Raw genomic sequence first — 21,571 nt, forward strand, 5'->3', positions numbered from 1 at the left:
GAAAGTGAAGTTTCAGAAAAAGGGGGTTAATCTTTGGAAATCGTTGGACTAATAAATGAAAATTATTATTAAAATATGTTTCATTAACCTCTCTTGGACGTGAGTTATAGTTATTCCCTCTTTTAAGGGGTTTGGAGGCATTTTGGGCAGATTCCAGAACTTGATTTTTGCTCATTCTTTGTTATTCTTTAGAGGCTGCCAAACCTGTGGAGAAGGAGACCCAAGAACGAGAGTTTGCAGGTTTCCAGGGAGACCCAAGAATGGGAGTTTGTAGGTTTCCAAGAAGGCTAAGGATGAAATTTTGAAGCCATTCCATGTGCATGCTCATACAGAGTTTGCCTTTGTGCTGAACAGTGCAGATTTGTGGATTTTCGGGTGTGTTTTTTTGTATGAGTTTGGTGTTTTCAGTTGAGTATTTCATATCAGTTTGGGTTGCTGCTATATTTTAGACTTTAAGGTGTTAAAATAGATCTGAATATATGTATTGGTACGTGATTAAACTTCTGAGATAGATTATTAGTGTTTTTGTGGTGTTTCCGGGCATTTTTGTGTTAATTTCGAGAGCCCGACGAGCATAGTTTTTGTCCTACATTTGTGAACTGTTGTGTAAAGGCTATACGGATCTAGGAATGTCATTTTGTAGGCTGTTATGCTGCTGAAATTTTTGTACAAATGTCCATTTTCAGATTCATTAATAATTTGTGAAGTTGTGAAGCTTTTGGCACTATTTTCAGCATACCCGATTTGGGGTTTCTTGAGAAATTTGGTGGATCTTTGGGATATTAGTTGTTTGATCTTAAAGATCTGATTAGAGGTTGAGAATATCGTACAAAATAAAAAAAGGGACATTTCAGTGGTATCAGAGCCATGATCTTGCCAGCCTGAGGGTTTGTAGAAGTTTTCATGTCAGTTTTGACAACTACCCAGATCTTGCATGTTAGTTTTGACAACTACCCAGATCTTGCATGTCAGTTTTGACAACTACCCAGATCTTGCATGTCATAATTTGGTGGTTGCATGTTGCTTCTAATTAGTTGCATGTCAAAATATATGGTTTCATGCTACTTCTAATCATTTTCATGTTAGTTCTTGGTGAATTTGGTGGTTGTAGAAGTTTGCATGTCAGTTTTGACAACTACCCAGATCTTGCATGTCATAATTTGGTGGTTACATGTTACTTCTAATCAATTACATGTCAAAATCTATGGTTGCATGCTACTTCTAATCATTTACATGTTAGTTATTGGTGTTTGAAGAAGTTATATCCTATTCGGGTTACACTCTACTTTATCCAGAATGGACAGGTATAGTACAAATTCTCAGAGGACACGATCTTGGACAATTGATATCCAAAGTCAAAATAGTAAAAAGGATGGTTATTTAGACATTCGAGATAAACTTATGAAAATAAGCCATGACATGTCTGAACAATTGGTTGAGCACCACCGTATAATGAATGACATGTTGTCCGACCCAGCTAAGGTGGATAAGTTGACTGGATTTCTATTTGGCAAATTTTCTCATAGGACAGATGACACAATTCCCAAGAACTTGCATGAGGAGTTTGAGAAACTAGCTGATAGCCAGGTAGAGGTCTCAGATTCTACTTTGCCACATGAGGTGGTGGGAAAGGATATTACACAAATTGATAGTAACGGTCAACTTGATACTCAAATTGAGACAATTGTTTACAAGTCATCAAAGGGTGATGCCACAAGTATTCAGGATGGTATAGTTACAACAGGCAGTGAATACAGTGTAGTGGGTTCAGATGATGATTATGAGGATGTTGTTGTGCAGGATGGTGAGATACCTGGTAGAGATGAGTAGACATTGAGCATTCATGACTTTGCTGAGAAAGAGCACCAGGCATAGTTAGATGCTTCATCACATGAGGTTGAGGCTGGTAGTACTTCACATGATTTGTCCAGCCAGCTGAAGGTGAACAAAGATAGTATTGTGACTTCATTATCTCATCATGACAGGTATGTGGAGTTAGTTGGTATTGGTCATATTACTCAGGTGAGGAGTTTTCTTGAGTTACCAGTTGATTCTAGTTTACGAATATGGACTCAAGATTGTTATATTGGTGTTTGGGATTCAATTGACTGGAGATCTTTAACACTTTTTGGTAGCAGTGTTTGTTTGGGTGCTATCATGGATTTGATTACCGGATTATAGGGTGTTGTCTTTTCTTGTGCTAGTATCTTTTCTGATGTTGGTATTAGTTTTTATACACCGATATTGGGATTTTTTCATATATCCAGTCGACCATACTTGTTGGAATGTGTTAATGATATTTCATATTTGGAAGTGTGTATAGATGAGTCCCAGGATCATATTGGCATTGATGACATCCAGGAGGATGCAGTGGGCAGTTTTGAAGACTTAGTTTCCTTGGTACAGAGGAGTTGGATAGCAGTGCTAATGTTTTTGATACTCCGTATGTTGATATGAGCTTTAGATTTGATTCACAGGAAATAGATGGTAATACTCTAGAGACTAGTAACTTTGAGGATACTCCTTTGGATAGTGCATCAGAGGAGCGTTGTAGGAGACAGTCAAGCCAGTGCCATCATGTGTCTAATCAATTGAGAGTTAGTGACTGAGACATTGCTATCACTTGCCAGCATTTCGATGATGCTTGTCAGTTGTTAGCAGTTTATGGATGGGGTTCTCCTACTAGTGATGAGCAGGGAGGCAGTTATCTTTCCTTGACAGAGATCCACTCTTTATGGGAGGCTATTCAGATTTTGAGACAGAATTATATGCAGTTGGTAGCTGACAGAGATTATCTTATGGAGTGGGGTAGTACAACATATGATGCATTGTTGGCCAAGGAAGATGAGGTGAGTGAGCTTACTGAGCAGCTTGAGGTGACTTCTAAGATTCTTGAGAGTACACAGTTGGCTTTCAAGGAGTCACAGTTTCAATTGGCTAAGGTGACCATGGAGTTAGAGCAACTACAGTCTTTACTTGATCCTATACAGTCACAAGCTATGGTGTTTGGTGATCCGAGGATGTCCATGGCCGAGATTGTCAGAGATAGTGGAGATGGGGATGCATCCATCCTTGATACTAACATTGGCATATCAGGTTCATTCCCACTAGAGTTAGGTTCAGTTGAGTTGGGTGTTGTAGCAGATTGTTGTATGCCTAACATGGTGGTGGCCTCTAGTATTAATGGCACAGAGACTAGAGATGTATCAAAGATCATGTGTGATGTTGGTGAGTCCGTAGTTGGCATGGTTCTTGCTAGTAATACTACTCCCTTGGTGATATCTTCGGAGGTAGTAGTCAGTTCCAACATGGTTAATGATCAATTGTAGTTAGTTTCATTTAGATTATAGTATGAGCCACTGACTGAGGTTGGCGAGTTCTATCAGCATTACACTGTGAGGTATGCTCATCAATTTACCTTTGATAACCATGTTGATGAGATGATGATACAGAGATGTACTTTGGTTCCTAGTGCTTATCATCAGTTATGGGACAGTTTGATGCCTCAACATGAGAGTTGTGATGGGCATGACATGGTGATAGGTTCTGTAGTTGACAGCTTGATAATATGTGACTTAGAGCAGGAGTTTGGGAGTGATGCTTTAGTGGGTGTTGTTATTGATTCTACTCCTTTGGCTATGACATCTCCTAACTTAGCTAGTGATCAGTCACAGTGGGTTGTATCACTTGTTCATGGTGAGCTATTGATTGAGGTTGGTTTTTTTAATCAACATTATATTGCAGGGTATGTACATCAGTTAGCATTTGATCCTTGTTTTGAGGAGTTGATGGTAGGAAAATTTGGTTTGGATTCTATTTCTTACTCTTTATCTTGTAATGTCTTTTCACCATCAGTAGTGCATGGGAGTTATGATTATGAGATAGTAGCTGGTGATTTGCAAAGTTGTGTTGACTGCAGGAGTTGTACAGTGTGTGGATTCTCCATACTTGGTACAGTTTCATTCGAGAGCGTTCACCATTATTGCAGAGTTGGATTGCACATTCCGTATAGGCCAGTGGGATGCGTTGATGGTATTTACTATGTTGGTAGTTTGATTTGTCCACTTTACTTGGGTTTTGATGTTCTAAGAGTTTGTGTCTCATGGGTTTTTGACTATGGTAGTGGTGATTTTGGAGTTTGGTTGAGCTATAATTTTTAGTTTGATTATGGATTCCTCTTGGTCATATTGCAGAGGATATTGCAGGAGCCTGTGTTAATTGGTAGTAGTATAGTTCATGACTACATTTGGGATCCAGGTGGATTGATTGGTTTATTGTTCAGCCATTGCTTGAGGAAAAGCAATGTTTGGGAGGGGAGGACTTGTCATGTCCCCTTTTTAAATAATTAAAAAATAATAATCTTTGCTTAAGGCAGGCAGGCCCAAGAAAGTGAAGTTTCAGAAAAAGGGGGTTAATCTTTGGAAACCGTTGGACTAATAAATGAAAATTATTATTAAAATATGTTTCATTAACATCTCTTGGATGTGAGTTATAGTTATGCCCTCTTTCAAGGGGTTTGGAGGCATTTTGGGCAGATTCCAGAACTTGATTTTTGCTCATTCTTTGTTATTCTTCAGAGGCTGCCAAACCTGTGGAGAAGGAGACCCAAGAACAGGAGTTTGCAGGTTTCCAGGGAGACCCAAGAATGGGATTTTTTAGGTTTCCAAGAAGGCTAAGGATGGAAGTTTGAAGCCATTCCATGTGCATTCTCATACAGAGTTTGCCTTTGTGCTGAACAGTGCAGATTTGTGGGTTTTCGAGTGTGTTTTTTTGTATGAGTTTGGTGTTTTCAGTTGAGTATTTCATATCAGTTTGGGTTGCTGCTATATTTCAGATTTTAAGGTGTTAAAATAGAGCTGAATATATGTATTGGGACGTGATTAAACTTTTGAGATAGATTATTAGTGTTTTTGTGGTGTTTCCGGGCATTTTTGTGTTAATTTCGAGAGCCCGACGAGCATAGTTTTTGTCCTACATTTGTGAACTGTTGTGTAAAGGCTATATGGATCTAGGAATGTCATTTTGTAAGCTGTTATGCTGCTGAAATTTTTTTACAAATGTCCATTTTTAGATTCATTAATAATTTGTGAAGTTGTGAAGATTTTGGCACTATTTTCAGCATACCCGATTTGGGGTTTCTTGAGAAATTTGGTGGATCTTTGGGATATTAGTTGTTTGATCTTAAAGATCTGATTAGAGGTTGGGAATATCATACAAAATCAGAAAAGGGACATTTCATTATTCTATCCAGAAAAGGCTTTATTCTATTCACCAAGACTTTAGCAAAAATTTTATAAATAGTATCACATAAACTTATAGGTCTGAAATCAAGCAGGCTCAATGGTGTCAGGATTTTAGGAATTAAAGCAGTAAAGGTCATATTGATCCTCTTTAGCATCTTCCTAGTTATGCAAAAATCCCTAGTAGCCCAAACCAATTTAGATTTAATAACCTCCTAGAAATGCTGGAAGAATGCAGGAGGGAACCCATCTGAACCTGGAGCCTTATAAGCTTTCATAGAGAACACCGCACATTTCACCTCCTCCTCTAAGATGTTGCCAAGAATGTGATTGTTTTCCTCTATAACTAGTATTTGTGGAATCATATTAATCAATATTTTTCTTATCACTGGATTCCCAGCTTTATTATCCTTGACATAAGCCTTGCTAAAGTATTCCACCGCATGTCTTCTCATCTCCTCTTCAAAATTTATTGTTACTTAACTAGTAAAAATAAATTTAATTGAAATTCTATTGTATATCAAAATAATAAATATTTTCCCTTCTTTATTTGAATTGTTATTCAAAATTTAAATATTTAAATAACCAAAACATTAAGAAAGTTGTAGAGCTTATTAAATATTATTAAATATTTTGTAAGACTAATAAAAATAAATAGTTTATATTTAAATAAATTTAATTAAATGAAAATAGAGTTTTATTAAACCTATTATATTTTTTATTAATAAAAACTATTATAACTATTTTACATTTCAAATTAAAATACTAAAAATATAGTTTTCATAATAAAATTTATAATTTATAATTTATTTTAAAGTATAGTATAAAATTATAACAAGTGTATTATTTTTAAACATTATATAAAAAAGATACCAAATTATTCCTATCAATCTATTTGTAAACGAATTTTGTAGATATGACAATTCTAACTGACAATGACAGATAGTCATGTGGATGGGGATGGTATGTTATGGAATGACCATGGATTTGGACGCTAGGGGAATCCGTTGGCTACATAGCCAGCTCCAAAACCCTAGGGTACAACTTGTTGTCAGCGGCTATCTAGTGGGAAGTATCTCATAGAATATGATATATTTTTTGGCTCCATATATTTATGCTTCTTCCTCAAATGTAGTAGACTTCAGGTTAGCATTAGCAACAACTATATGTCAAGATGGTTTCAGGAGTTCTTTTTTCCTTACAATAAGTGATTGTGGATTTCCTATCTATGTGGCTTGCTTTCTCTTACACACATTTATATTTCCCTTCTTATTTCAAACACTCTATACTAAATCAAGAAAAGTATCTCCTAAGATTACTTCAACTATAGAAGCAAAGAGTGCAACATTGAATTTGATTGTGGGTGTAAGGACCAATAATCATGAAATTGCACATCCAGAAAGTCTAAACGCTTGCTAAAGCATGGACACTAATACCTAACATTCTAATGGAGTAGTTGTTTGAGCTAAGGAACATTTTCATTAGGAATAATCCTTTGTTTCTTGTTAAATGCATTTGACTTCATGTGGACCATGTTTTGAGAAGGCACCAGGAAGTGGGGTTGTTGAATACCAGTTGCACAATGAGTTTTTGAACAAAATATGGTTTAAGGAAATATCAAGACACTAATTACAAAGATTTAATTAGAAATAATATTTTGTCCAAATGTTTGGCGCTTTTGTCTTATGAGGATATAAGAGCATACAAGTCAAATTCTCAAACAATAGTTAATAATGAATATTTATGCTTCTAGTGAGATTGTGTGAAAGTTTATAGCATCAACGTTTCAGATCATACTACATGATCCATCATTAGGATGAGAGAGCTAAGAAAAAACATGATGATGGATCATGTAGTATGATCCGAAACGTTGATGCTATAAACTTTCACACAATCTCACCATAAGCATAAATATTCATAGCATGGATTGTGGAAATCTGTTACAATTAATAGTCAATAATGTTATTATTATTGTTATTGTTAATGAACATTACATTTAGGCAGTATAGTCATAATGTTATTTCCCCTTCCAAACTTGTTATATGTGTGTTATAACTTACTCTTGTGTCATAGTGATTTTTAAGTGCATGCTCACAATCTAATCACTTATACTCTTTGATGTACAATGTACCAAAATGTATAGCATTGTATTTCATGTTTTTCAATCTATATGATGGATGTTCATATAAAGTTATAATTATAATTATATAGTGGAATGGACGTTAATAGAAAAATATTATTATAATTATATAGTAGTTATAACAAGTGCCACATAGTGGCTTAGTACTTTCATTTAATAATATTAGTTTTAATTTTGATATAAATTTATTTGTAATTTTATTATATATTTATTATATATATCAAACATATTAATGTGTACTTTCATAATTTTATATATAATTGATTTTGTACAATCATGTAGTTGTGGCAAATTGTTCAAATTAAGAAACATCAATTTTTGTAACCAACACATTAATTGACATTAGATTCACACATTTTAATTCATAAGAAATAAGTTGAATACTAATTTTAATACTTTGATAATATATTATTAAATATAATAATCGAAACAATACTTTATGTGTACTATGCTACGTAATTTGAGAAAAAAATGTATTCAATTTTGTTTTATAATATATTATTTTTGAAATTTTATAATATAATATTAAAATTTAAATAATGATAATTGAAAAAACTATTTATTAAATATTAGTAGTGGATGAATGAAATAAATATAATATAAAACATTTAACAATGGTATTAAAAATTTTAATATAATAAAATATTATAAATCTTTCAAACAAAAGTTGAAGAATTGGAGGGAATAACACTCACCTAAGAGTTGTAATAAATAATTAAAGTAAATGATTAAAATATTTCTTAAAAAAATATTTCAATGTAATCAAATGAACTATTTATAATAGTTCTAGAAAATAAGAAATATAAATAATTGATTATATTATTATAATATATAGTTTTCTATTCTAAAATCCATATATAATAATTGAAGTGTTCAAAAATCACTTTGGAGAAAATAGATAACAAATGTGCTAAAAATTAGGAATAAGAGAAACATTACAAATATTCTATAAAATGATACTTCCCCCAAACTCACAAATCCCCATATAAGACTCTAATCAATTCATCCAATTAAAAGCTAGAAAAATAATATATATAAATTGTAAAGTTAAAAAATTGACATGTATTTCTTCATAAACATAATATTTATAGAAAAATATGGAATGAAATAAATTTGTATTGGTAGAATAGAGGTAATTTAATAACAAGTTAATGTCAGGAATCCAAAAAATGACATAATAGTACTTAGCCTACCGACAAGTACTAATAAGGCAACTAATCATGAATTTTTTCTATTAAGTCATTTAAAAAATATATTGAAAAGAAAAAAATTATAAAACTATAATAGTTTTTTCACTAAATCAATTTCCTATCATAGAACTATAGGCAATGAATCGAATTAAAGGTATTTTTATTTTTGAATTAAAAGCAATCAAAAGCTAGGCATAAAACATTCAAACTGGTGAACCACCACCATAAATTTTTGTTATTTAGGTAAATTTTAGTTTTCTCTCAATATCAATGCAAGATTTTTAACAAAACATAATAATTAAATTAGTTTTTACAAATATGATTGGTCCACACAAATCACCCATAAGAGTGGATTTCTTGGAAATATTTGTTTAGATTATAATTTCACCATAAAGTATTGTTATTGGTTTGATGCAATAATTTTTGGTAAAAACATTTCTTGTTTTCAAATGAGTAGTTATAATTATTATTAATATTTTAATTTTTACTTATTAGTATTTTTGTTTCCATTTTTATTTTATTATTGAAATGTATGCTATAATAGTGTTATATGATATTATTATTCTATTTATTATTTTATGTTATATTTTTAAAAAAAAATTTACATAAGTATTTTCCTAATATATTATTTGTGTCTTTTAATAAATAATATTAAAGATTTTACGTTAAAATGTAAATAATATTAAATATTTTAACAATAATAAAAATAATAATAACATTAGCAACAAAAAAAAAATACTAATAATAAAGAGATGAAAACTTAAAAGGGAAAAAATTATAAGTTAATAATAATAAACATCTTATCATTATTATTTTTATTAGTTCTCCACTGAAATCAAATTAATATTACTTAGAATATTTTAAAAAATAAAATAAAATATTCAAGTCTAAGAATGTGTGCCTAAAGTTTGTATTTAAAAATATTGAATTTGTACTTTTAAAAGAAATGAGAAAACAAGATACTTTGTAGCCATGACTCCTTCAATGTGGCCATGTCCAATAATTTGTTATGGAAAATAAAGCTTGGACATGAATGTGTGTTGGTAAATAGATTTGTCATTGTGATAGTTACTTCTGAAGCTGACCTTGTTCGCCTTATGAACAATGACAATTGTGCTAACAGTTGGGGAGATTGCAATCGATTAGTACTAGATTACAACCTTCCTCTGCATTTGAGGAGTAGCTCCCTCGTATGATGGGTGTATTTGATTTTTTAATATAAATGAATTGAAACTTTGAAAGGCAGAGAGAAAGCTATCAATGACGAATGCACCACACAACTTCATAACTTTCTTGAACTTAAACTGCTAATAACAACAATCAAGATCCACGATTGAGAATTACCACTAGTACAATGTTGATCCAAAGATTCATAAACATCTACATAATACCATGAAAATGCTTACTGCAAAGAGAATCAACATTTTAACAATTTAGATTTTGAAAGAAGAGAGCTCAAATTGCATGTTCCTTTATTTTCTTGCACCAAGAACCTAAGAGGAATTTTTGATTACAAAGAAAAAATTTGTACACACTTTGCAAATATTATCTTATCACCAAAATTCTAACATAAGTTTTCTCATATTCCAAAGTCCAAAAAGTTCCCTTACAAAGCTAAGATGATCTCTTATATAGATATTGAGGTTAAGAACTACTCCTCCATGGTTAATAACTACTAGTCAAATACGTGATTTGGGTGAGGTTACTTAACGTCTACAAAATTAACCCCACAATGATAGAACTTGTTGATTATAGAGATAGAAGATTAAAACCATTACATCATATGAAGGATAAGTCATTTTAGAGAACCTTGTAATGGCTTCAAAATCTATGTACAGCTAGGAATGAAGGTACACGACATTGCACATTTTCTCCAAGACATCAAACCCCATTATCAAATGCCTTGAAGCTTTTTTCTGATCATGGAACAACAATGATTGTATGTTTGGAAGGGTTGTCTTTCCAAATGTTCTCCACCCATGTGAAATATGTGGCTAATAAGTCATTTTAGAGAACCTTGTTATGGCTTCAAAATCTATGTACAGATAGGAATGAAGGCACACGACATTGCACATTTTCTCCAAGACATCAAACCCCATTATCAAATGCCTTGAAGCTTTTTTCTGATCATGGAACAACAATGGTTGTATGTTTGGAAGGGTTGGCTTTCCAAATGTTCTCCACCCATGTGAAATATGTGGCTGATTCTAGGAAGACATTGTTGATTTTCAAAAATAATGAGCTTGAGCTTCATCTCTACTAAAAATATTTAAGAGGCACATCATCAAACGGTTTGAGTGCATGGCCTTGAGCTCAATCAAATGCATTGTGTGAATGAAATCCAAGATATAGAGGTGATGGTTTGGTATTGATCTTTGACTGCATAAAAGGGAATGTGATGGCCCCCTCCAAACTTTTTGGTGATCATTTCAAAAGACTCTCATCAAATACCACTTCTTTAATCATGGCCTATTACAAAACTTTACATGTACCTCTCTAGAGTCAATTGATATTGCTGCCTATGTGCACTCATATCTCCATGTTCAAGCCAATTCAAAAGCTTTCTATTTACTTACAAAGCCTCTAAGCTTGAGACATTCGTTTAGACGCTTAAAAGACATATTATTTGTGCTTCCAATTTCATTAGCAACTGATGACAACATTTAGATTTAATATGCTCCTATTGGCAACTCCATACTGTACAAAATATGCTTGTGCATGGGTGCAAGGAAGGTGTGAGATTTTTGCATTTAGTCATTGTGTTGACCTACAATGCTTCCAACATTGACAATGTTCTCTTTTATATGGTGCACAATCCTGAACTAGAGGTGAAACCTTGGTTGTGGTTGAACTAGTCAATGGACATTATATCAAATAGTGACCATGCTTTATTATCATTATACCACTACCATTCTAAATGTTGCAGCTGGAAAATAAAGGAAAGTTGGTCACAAAAATCATGTACCTTGTTTATGATCAAGTTGAGGATGGAGAACTCAGATCAAATGGCTCTCATGCCTTATTTCTGTTTGTAATTGTTGCTAATCTCCATGCATCTAGGTTGGAAGATGGAGACTAGTCAAACACTTCATGTTATTTGTCTATGATTGGGCTGATGCACACACATTTTGTGAATCAATTAACATTCCTTGTTATTAGTTAGATTAGTCAAAAAAATGTCCTGTCAACCTATCCACCTTGGCATAAAGACTCAAATAATTCTACCACACTCATTATTGTGTTTCCCTCATAGTTGTAAGCATCTTGATCATTTCCATAACCCACTTGAGTAGGTATGTATTGGAAAACCTTATTCAATTATGTTATATACCGCGACTAGGAGTTGTAGAGTTCTATAGCAAATTGTTGATGTGCATGGCTACAATTGCTATAATAATGTCTTCAAATAGACTTCACTAGTTTTTCAATCTGTGTGGTATGCAGGCTAGGTGGTGGCTATTCTCATTATGAATACTTGCACCTTCAATATCTTCATAGTATAACCAATGACCTTGTGTTATTGGGGAGATTTATGACAGTGCATATTTACAATCCCTTTTGAACACACTTCAAGCCATAATTTGAATGAATGAAATTTCAGACTTCTTCTTGCAAACTTTAAAGATTGTATTTATGGTTTATACTCCCCACATTGGATTTTTGGATCACGTCAAGCCATGATGATATGCTATTTCTTTTAGATTTTCACCATTCAGAAAAAGGAGGTTAGTAACCATTTTAGAAATACATATTTTGAAGCCCAAACCTTAACCTCTTTTAGAGGTTAATGGTTAATGATTAGGAAGGAAATATGCATTTTGGAAACTTAACTCAACCTTTTAGATGAAGAGGTTAAGATTTTGAAATGACTTTAGCCTTTTTAAATCAGGTTAATAGTTAATTATTTATTTGAAAACACATGTTTTGGGAACTTATCTTAACCTTTTTGATGGAGAGGTTAAGATTTTAAGATGAAATACGTGTTTTGGGATGCTTCATTAACCTTTGATAACTTGAGACTCGGGAACCAGAATTCAAAAATTCAAAGTGTTGGATGAAGATTGGAATGAGCCAAAGATATTTGAAAGGAAAAAATGCTTTAAAATCTTGAGGAGAAACAATCATTTCAACCTTTAAAAAGGGGTGCATCCAAGGAATAACCATATTTTGAGATGATGACAATTTTAAAAATTCGGAGCAATTTTTGATATTTGGGCAATAGATGGCTCTATCTAGGGACAAGGATTGACAAGGATAAAGATTGAATCCAAAAAAATTAGAATAATGCCTTATCCATTGGGCTATAGAGTCACATGAGGAACCACTTTGCAAAGCAGGAAACTGACATTAAAAATACGACAACTGAAAGAAAGATTGGATGCAACAAAAACTCCTAACTAGACTATGCACAAGGTAGGTTTCCCTACCTCTAGTGAGTCAAGGTATAATCATGCAAATCCATTCACTAGTTTGGGAAAATAAATACCATGACATGATAACATGTGGAAACTTTTAGATTCATGTAGACTCAAATTTAAGCTCACTCCTTGAATTCTAACTCTAAGATCCCTAGCATGCTCCACATCTCTAAATAAAGGGATGCGTCCAAATAACCAGGCTTCATAAAAAATCTCAGACTTCAAAATCAACTCTGCTTCCTATTGCATGTAATTTATGACTTCATTTTGAAAGAGTTGAAGTATAAGGCTCTCAAGTTTCTCAATGCATTTATGATCTTCTCTTATACTTGGCAAACCCTCTACTTGAGTTTCTAGTAGTTTTTCATCATGAAGTCTTGAATTCATTTATGACACTGGAAACTCTTTCTTTTCTATTGGCATGATCATGGTTGAATCTTCTGTAAAATTATTCCAACCTAGATGCACATCTATTTTAGGTTGAATCTTCCCATGATCAATTTCTTCTTCCTTATCTTCCAAAAGACCATCTTGAATTCTTAGGTACTGCTAAATTACATTAATGCCATCATCAACATGGGTGGTCATAACTTCAAGTTCCCTTCCATCAATATCAAAATTCTTCTTTTGAAGGTACTTCTGGTGGTTAATACTAGAAGAGATCAAACCTCATATGGGATTGACTTCATATAATTTGTGACGTGAAGCAACCTATGGAGTTATAGCCATTGAACCTTGTCTTTGAATACCAACTTGAGAATCATCAATAAAAATGCCTTCCTCTAAGAATAAAAGATTAAAGTAAACATTTTCTTCATAGAGGAAATTACCATCAAGGATTTTGAGCACAAGCTTGGAGTAAATACATCATTAGAGTTTCCTTCATCAAATTCCTCCATGAGATCCCCTGCTAACTCATTACTTCTTTTATCATGGTTATTCTTCTCATAGAAGTTCTTTGGCATAGGATTTCCCATTTGATGAAAAGACTCAAAAAGAGGATTTCCTTGAACTTTGAATGGTCCATAGGATTTTAATTGTAGTTCCATTGGATTAGAGGAACTTTTCATCATATCCATATAGCTTTCATTTTTAATATGTTAAATGATATATATGCCCTTTTGAATCATTGGTTCTTCTCGAAGACATCTTTCATAAAATGTGAAAGTTGGCATGCATGATAAAGAATGAAGGCTAGATGATCCATCTTCTTCTCTTTGAAGCTGATTTTTAGCTTTTTCATCAACCGATCTTTTAATCTCAAGTTCATCAATGTCATCAAATGTAAAAGTCTCCTTTCCCATAGGGAAAGTAGATATTTTTAGAGGTTCATTTTTTTTTATCTCCATCAATGATAATGTTTCCAGATTGTGTCATAACCTTTGAAGTATTGATGTTGTCAATAGACTCATCACCTTGAATGATCATTGAAGGATGAATAGGGAAGATCTTCTTGACATAGGAAGTCACCATCTGAAACATTGAGGCACCAAGTAGGAATAAAAGTGGTATGAAATTCACCTTGATCCACATTTCCCTCATCTTCAATGGTATGTTGCATAGTTTCTTGAGATTTTGATATTTCTTTTTCTTTCTCATTATGATCAAGATGATTGAATACTTTCTCCTTGGTTTTGAAATTTTCGTAGTGATGCCTTGATACATTAGAAAACCCTTCTTCTCTTATAGACTCCATTTCTCAACCCTCTCTTTGATTAGACATAGAACCCCCATCTTCTTTCATGCATGAAGATTTAGATGAGTCCTTTCTAACATTTGGATTGAGAGATGTTTTGTTATCAAGAAAATAATTCTAATTGCATGGGTCTTCTTTCTCAATTTCTTTTAGTGTTGGAAGGAAAGAAGGATATACTTTGTGAGGATCCAGGTGTGCATTAATATAGAAGCTTTTTCAAAACTCAACCTAATCGAGATCAATGGAATTATGATTTTGATGAGAAATAGGTACAAGTGTTGGGACATTATTTTTACCACCATTATCCATCCTCATTTCACACAAATCATTTTTTTATTAATTTCTTCCTTATAATCACATGTGGAACTTCTTTTTGAAAATGATTTTGATTTGTGAGAGAAAAATTGATTATCTTTCCCATCTTCTTCATCTATCTCTTGCAAAGTTCAGAGCAAAGATGGATGCATCTTTTCTGGATCTAGTTTCCATCCACCATAGAAACTCTTCAAGAAGCTACCTTGCTTAGGATCGATGAAAAACTAATTTTTTTGAGAGACATTTCCTATATGCAACTCCATACTTCACAAAACATGCTTGTGCACAAGTGCAAGGAAGGTGCAAGATTTCTGCATTTAGTTATTGTGTTGACCTACAATGCTTCCAACATTGAAAATTTTATCTTTTATACTATGCACAATCCTGAACTAGAGGTGATACCTTGGTAATGGTTGAACTAGTCAATGGACATTATATCAAATAGTTACCATGCTTTATTATCATTATACCACTACCATTCTAAATGTTGTGACTAGAAAATAAAGGAAAGTTGGTCACAAAAACAATGTACCTTGTTTATGATCAAGTTGAGGATGGAGAACTCAGATCAAATGGCTCTCATGCCTTATTTGCATTTAGGCTGGAAGATGAAGGGAGGCTAGTCAAACACTTCATGTTCTTTGTCTATGATTGGGCTGATGCACACACATTTTATCAAATGGTTAACATTCCTTGTTATTAGTTAGATTAGTCAAAAGAAAATGTCCTATCAACCTATCCACCTTGGCATAGAGACTCAAAGCATTGTACCACACTCATTATTGTGTTTCCCTTGTAGTTGTAAGTACCTTGATCATTTCTGCAACCCACTGGAGAAGTTATGTATTGGAAAACCTTATTCAATCATGTTATATATCACAAATAGGAGTTGTAGAGTTCTATCAAATTATTTGTGTGCATGGCTACAACTACTATAATAATGTCTTCAAATGTACTTTTCTAGTTTTCCAATCCATGTGGTATGTTGGCTAGGTGGTGGCTATTCTCATTATGAAGACTTACACCTTCAATATCCTTCACATGATAACTAATGACCTTGTGTTATTTGGGAGATTTATGATAGTGCATATTTACAATCCCTTTTGATCGCACTTCAAGCCATAGTTTGAATGAATGAAATTTTAGACTTCTTCTTGCAAACTTTAAAGATTATATTTATGGCTTATACTCCCCACATTGGATTTTTGGATCATGTCAAGCCATGATTATATGCTATTTATTTTAAATTCTCACCAATTAGAAAAAGGAGGTTAATAACCATTTTAGAAATATGTGTTTTGGAGCCCGAACCTCAACCTCTTTTAGAGGTTAATGGTTAATGATTAGGATGGAAATATACATTTTGGAAACTTATCTCAACCTTTTAGATGAAGAGGTTGAGATTTTGAAATGTCCTTAACCTTTTTAAATGAGGTTAATGGTCAATGATCTATTTGTAAACACATGTTTTGGGAACTTATCTTAAGCTTTTTGATGGAGAAGTTAAGATTTTAAGATGAAATACGTGTTTTGGGATGCTTCATTAACCTTTGATAACTTGAGACTTGGGAATCATAATTCAGAAATTCAAAGTGCTATACAAAGATAGGAATGAGCCAAAGATATTTGAAAGGCAAAAATGCTTAAAAAGCTTGAGGAGAAGCAATCATTTTAACCTTTGAAAAGGGGTGAATCCAAGGAATAACCATAGTTTGACATGATGAGGATTTTAAAAATTTGGAGCAATTTTTGATATCTAGGCAACAATGTGTAAATTAAAATGGGAGTGACATTATATGTGTACTATTTTTTTAATGCAATCTTGTAATTCTTAATTGATTATAAAGAAATATTTTTTGTGCTTGATTGTGTTGAAGGTTTATATTTTCTAAGCAATGGTTTATCTGAAGTTAAAATACATGGATGTTATTTTACATCACTTAACATCATTAAGATGTTTCAAGATTTATTAAATAGATTTGTGCAACAAATGTATTGGGATAATTTGTAAAGATAGAAATTGTTCATGATGAATGGACAAAAATATCTGTAGCACTATGGCTCTCCTGTTAGTTTTACCTATTAGAAATGTTTAGAATAATTTAGAGAGGGGGTGAATCAGTTACTCAAGGTCTATATGTACCACTTGAACAATTCAAACAATAAACACTTCATTGTTATGATTATCTTGTTGTTGCTTGGTCTTTATTTTAAAACTGTCATAAACATAACTTGCATTGTATAATGAAAACTTTATAAAATGTAAACACACATAAAGCATTCATCATAGTTTTGACACTAGAATTTTATGTGGAAACCAAATTTGGGAAAAACCACCAGCAACATGTCACTCTTTTTCACTCTTTGAAGTGAACCTTATTAGGAGCCAACCCTATTAAAGGTTACAAAACACACAATTAAATGTGACATGGTTAGAGGATTTAATCACCCTATTAATAGTGGCCTTGTAAGAGGACTTTTATCATTCCACTTAGAATGTCACCTAGTTAAAGGATGTACATAGACTCTTAATTCTTAAAATGACTATTAGGTCAACCTTTGTTAAAAGGATTTCAATATAAATTGTTTACAATGATAAGAAATAAAACTATAGGTTTTGATCTTTGTAATTACAACTCACTTTTGCATGTTTGTATCTATGTTCAGTCCTTATGCTAGTTTATTGATAAGCCTTCCATTAACATCTTTGATCTTGATTTTCTTTTACACCCTTCAATAAATCAATCCACTCTTGTCATCAACACTAAAGCCTTCTTCTCTAATGCACTTTTCAATAACAACATCATATCTATAAGCTTTCTCCTTTAAATTTGCATTCACTTACACTCTTGTGTGTTTTTGACCAACCTTTCTTTGTATGTCTCTCTTCACATACAAGCCCACACACACAAAACACCAATACACATACACTTGTTTGGCTTTGTACCTCTTTAAATAGACAATTTGTGCTTTACCATTTTCTACATCCACTGTAGGTCTTAGGGTTTACAATAAGATTCAACTTGCTTAAATGTATCTTCCCATCTTCTTGATCATCCTTTAGAAAATTTTCTAGAATCCATTTGTTAGATCTTTACCTAATCCTAACCTTGAATTTAATGACCAAACTCATCAATCTTATCTTCAACACATTTTACATATCCCAACAAATCAACCAAGTCAGTTTGATCTTGTGATTTCTTTGAATTTATTCTCTTACTATCACTCGACAATCTCCAAATTTTGACACTTGGTCACCACTAAAATACTCGATCGTTATAAATCTTTCTGGCTTTGTTGGCCTAGTTTTTCACCACCCTTGTTTGTTGTATTCAGCAGTGAAAAACCCTAAGTGTGCACTCCAAAGTAATTTGGAATTTTGAAAAAAACCCTAGGCAAAAAAGTTTCACCAAATAAACTTGTGGCTTGCCTTGTTTGGCCCTAGCCTTTGAAGACTTTAGAGAATATTATTTCAAATAAATTTTGGCAAGAAAATTTTTATCCTAAAGGTTTATTTATGAAAGAGTGACCTTTTAATTTTTTTGATAAACCCTATAAAGTTTTCCTAAACTACATTATTTTATTTTGAAAAAGTCCTATGTAACATCAAACTTTGTGTGACCATTGATATTGATTAGATCAACGACCATCAAATTCCCGCAATTCGGAGCTGCAAGATTTTTATATATTGTAGGGAAGCACCTTTTCGACACGTAGCTCCTACTGACATTTCAACTCAATGCACCAAAAAAAGTTAGTGGCTGTCAGAGTTATTAAGAACTTTTGTAGAACTTTTAGTGTTCCCCGTGCATGTTTTAAAATAACTATGATATCATTGGCCCATTCTTTAATAAAGGTATTATTTTATAGCTCAGAGTTCTTGATCATTGATCTTGCAAAGAATCAAAGGCTTTTGCATGCCTACAATAATAAAATGCAAGAATGTTAACTAATGCGGGGAAGTGAAAATGGGACAAGTAGCATAGTCTGACAAGATGGGCCCACCGTTCTCAAAGATGATGATGAGATGTCTTCTGTGGAAAATTTTAGATGAGTTAGAATGGATGGAGATTTTTATTCATCACTATAGCCAACATGGTATTTAAAATGCCTGATTCAGTAATCGTTGATCTGTCAAAAATCAAAGGCTAGCACATGCCCACATTTTGAAGTTGCAAGAAAGATAAATAATGCGAGCAAGAAGTTCTTCGACGTGTGGCAAGGTGGGGTCGAGAGATTTAACTGTATGATGCAATATGCTACACTATAAAGTGATCACTAACATGAACGTCTAGATGTACCACTGAAGAATTTTGTCTACTAGATGGAAATGAAGCCTCGTCAATCATATATTTTTCAAAGATCGAGGGTTAATGCAATCCCACATTATGAAGCTACTAGCCAAATAAGGAATGCGGGTATGCACCTTTGTGACATGTGTCATAGTGGGGCCAAATTAGGAAAGAATGTTGAGTCATGCCATGTGGTTTTCCACTTGTTCTTAGCTAGAAACACTTATGATGTAGGCATAGAAAGTTTTAGAAATTAATGCAATAGTCAAGTGAGTTAGAGCACGTGGATTGAAAGCACTCATTTCATTGGCCCAAGTGGATGATTGACCATAAAGTACATAATTTTTTCATACCGTTGATCCTGTCTTGATCAACGAAGGACACTTTCCCGCATAAACAACTTGAGGGAAGTTTAAATAAAGTGAGAATGCGCCAACTTGACACGTGGAAAAGATGACATCAAGAACCTAATCCCTCAGAAGAAGATAGGGACCCACTGGTGTGGAATGTTGTCAGAAGGTGCAAACTCATATGAAGGTTTCCTATTGGTCAGTATAGCTGACTGGACTTTGTTACACATGTCATAGTGGGGCCAAATTAGGAAAGAATGCTAAGTCATGCCATGCTGGAAAGGTCAGATGAAGTAAAGTGTTCTCATTGGTGCAATGTGATAGGTATGCCAAGTTGAAAGTAGTGATGTCATGGGTGCTAAAGGTTTAAATGCCGTAGTCAAATTTGTCAGAGCATTTTGTAAAAGGATGATATTTGATTGGTTAAGTCAGCTGAGTAGGCCATCAAAGAAAAGGACTTTGGCCCACCATCAATTTGGGAAAGATCGACGGATAACACATGCCCACAATAAGAAGTTGTAAGAATTTTAAGTAATGTGGGCATGCGCCCTTTTGACACATGGCTTGGGGTTTGAAATTTTTTAAGGCATTTTACTTTTGAAATAAAGCCATCTAATCTTTGAGAGATTGATAGGTCAGATTTAAATTTGAAATATAACATGAAACTAATGGTTACAAGAATTAATATGACTCAAAGTTTCCTTCGTGCGATCTCAATGCATTGGTATAATATGAAAAATTGCCATTATTGAAGCACATAATCACAGATTTTCTTAGAGAAAAAAGGATTTCCAGAGCTAGAGCATAGGATTTCTCAAGGGTTTCAATGAATTTGCAGAGAAAATTGTAGAGAAAGAAGGGAAAATTTAGTGGGTAAGTAATCTATAACTTGTAAAAATCAAGAATTTATTGTTGTAAGAGTGAAATTTTAAAGTGCCTCCATGGAAGGAATTCTCTGGGCAAACTGACTATTTAAAGAGGGTTGTGCATGATGATTTCTTAGAACAATTTCCCTTATTAGTAAATGAAACAACTAAAGGGAGTGAACTCATTCCTAAGAACCCTAAGGTAGTTATGGCTAAGGGTTTCTATGATAGGGCAAACTGGGTAATAGACACCCAAGTATCAATCGGGGGTTTGCAATTGTTCAAGAAATGGTTCTCAGAAAGGAATTCAGATACCCCCATGAGCAATGTTTGGGAATTCAACATTGGAAAATTAACAATCCCTTCAGTTTTCTTTGATAGTGCTCTATTAAATGACCTAGCTAAGAAATATGATCCTATTACGGGTTGGGTGAAGAATCATTTTGGAGTAAATCTTTTTAGGGTTTTCCCTAAGCTATTCAGTGAAGTTTTCAACCTTAACCCTAACCATGCTATACATAAAATCATTGATATGGATGATTTGCAAGAAAGATATGATGTGCAAAGGATGTACTTGAGGACAGGACCATTGCACGAACATGCTACAAAAGTTGGAACCTTGTCTGTGATTACTACTAGCACACTTGAGCCATTATTGAAAAGACATTATATACTTCTCTTTCTAAATTTTTTAGGATGGATGAAGCTGAGAAAATCCCAGGCTCGATTGTCCTCATAATGGCTCAAACTCTTCAATTTGGGATGAGCACTATTCTAGATTTTGCTACCTTCCTTGCAAAGGAGATTCATAGTGGTTTGGTGGGAATAGAAAGGGGAAAAGCGAACAAACCATTTTGTTGGTATTCATTGCTTATGGATGTATGCTTGTACAAGGGATTTACCTTCTTCTCCAAGGGTATGGAGTTGGAAACAACTAGAAATGAAGAGAGGAATCTAGTATAGTTGTGGAGTGTGGATATGACCTTGGAAGCCACAAATGCCAGTTATGTGAGATTTGATAGATACTTTGCATCAAATCTTTGGTTGCTTTTGAGAGGAGACAA

The sequence above is a fragment of the Cupressus sempervirens genome, chromosome 6 (assembly GCF_028749045.1).
Source record: "Cupressus sempervirens isolate cs-2001-9-10 chromosome 6, ASM2874904v1, whole genome shotgun sequence".
NCBI classification, from domain to species: domain Eukaryota; kingdom Viridiplantae; phylum Streptophyta; class Pinopsida; order Cupressales; family Cupressaceae; genus Cupressus; species Cupressus sempervirens.